Here is a 1,570-nt window from a genome sequence, read left to right as displayed (position 1 = left end):
AGGTTTGGACCTTGACCGAGAGAATTTCCAGTCGGTCTCTCGTCTCTCGTCTCTCGTCTCTCGTCTCTCGTCTCCGGACGGACAGAAGTTCCAGATGATCCGATGGGTGGGGGGGGTCTTAGGCTGTGTGCCCCCAGGGGCCCTGGTCGATTAGTTGTGGGGATCGCCTGGGAGGGCGCGGTGACCCACTGTGCTGTGGGGGCCTCCATCCTTCCGCCTCCCGCCTCCCCCTCCAGGCGATCCCAATTCATTCCAGGCTGACAGTCTCATTGGCAGACGTCGGGCATCACCTAGCGGCCACTGTTACTCTGAAAATGGAGGCCTCAACAGAGGAAGGAAGCTCAGGCCGCCTGCGCACAGCCTGGGGCAACTGTGTCTTCTCCACCGCCCCCGCCCCCACCTCCAAGCTCCCCCCTTCTTGGTTGCCTAGGAAATGGCCACTTTGACGACTGGGCCGGAGTGACCTTTGATCAGGCAGCATAAGTAAGTAAATCAATCAATCAATCAATACATAAATGTAAATACAATACAATTTATGTATTGTATTATGTACAATAAAGTAGTACGGGCGTGGTGGCTCACGCCTGTCCTCCCAGCACTTTGGGAGGCCGAGGCGGGCAGATCACCTGAGGTCGGCAGTTCGAGACCAGCCTGACCCACATGGAGAAACCCCGTCTCTACTGAAAATACCAAATTAGCGGGGCGCAGTGGCACATGCCTGTAATCCCAGCTACTCGGGAAGGGAAACTGAGGCAGGAGAATTGCTTGAACCTGGGAGGCGGAGATCGCAGTGAGGCGAGATGGCGCCATTGCGCTCCAGTCTGAGCAACAGGCGCGAAACTGCGTCTCAAAAAAAAAGCAAAAAACAAAAAAGCAAACCAAAACACAAACAAACTAACAAACACACAAAAAAACACCATTCTCTGTGAAACTGCTTTGTAGTGTGTGTATTCGTCTCACAGAGTTAAACCTTTCTTTTGAATCAGCAGGTTGGAAGGATTTTTTTGTAGAATCTGTCTATGTACATTTAGGAGACCCTTGTGTCGTATGGTGAAAAAATCTTATGTTTTCAGATAAAAACGAGAGAGAAGGTCTTCATGAAACAGCTTTCTGTTGTGTGGATTCCTCATACAGAGTTAAAACTGCCTTTGGATTCAGCAGTTTGGAAGCAGCATGGACATTTGGGAGCCCATTGGGGCCTATTGTGAGAAAGCGAACATCCCCACCCCAGAAATAATAAAGCAGCTCTCTATGATACTGCTTTGTGATGTGTGGATTCATGCCACAGAATTACAACAAATTTTTGATTTAGGAGGTTTGAAGCAGTCTTTCTGTAGAATCCGCGAATATGCCTTTGGGAGCCCATTGAGGCCTACTGTGAAAAACCGAATATCCCCAAATGAAAACTAGAAAGAAGCTGTCTCTGAAACTGCTTTGTGGTGTGTGGATTCATCTCACAGAGTGAAACCTTTCTTTTGATATACCAGGTTGGAAGCGCCCCTTTTGTAGAATCTACAAAAGGGCATTTGGGAGCTGTTTGAGGCCTAGGGTGAAAAACAGAAAATCGGTA

General features: G+C 49.0%; 1 long non-coding RNA gene across 1 annotated transcript; it reads left to right on the top strand.

Annotated features, from left to right (window-relative positions):
- Positions 1-205: 205 nt before the first annotated feature.
- On the top strand, positions 206-1,257 carry LOC140711079 (uncharacterized). The gene is made up of 2 exons (XR_012092219.1): positions 206-483; positions 1,074-1,257. It is a non-coding gene; the product is annotated as an uncharacterized lncRNA (long non-coding RNA).
- Positions 1,258-1,570: the final 313 nt, after the last annotated feature.

Source organism: Chlorocebus sabaeus, unplaced genomic scaffold (genome assembly GCF_047675955.1).
Source record: "Chlorocebus sabaeus isolate Y175 unplaced genomic scaffold, mChlSab1.0.hap1 unalloc_scaffold_1481, whole genome shotgun sequence".
NCBI lineage: Eukaryota > Metazoa > Chordata > Mammalia > Primates > Cercopithecidae > Chlorocebus > Chlorocebus sabaeus.
The sequence above is the reverse complement of the archived record's forward strand: the minus strand, read 5'-3'. Positions and strand labels throughout refer to the sequence as shown.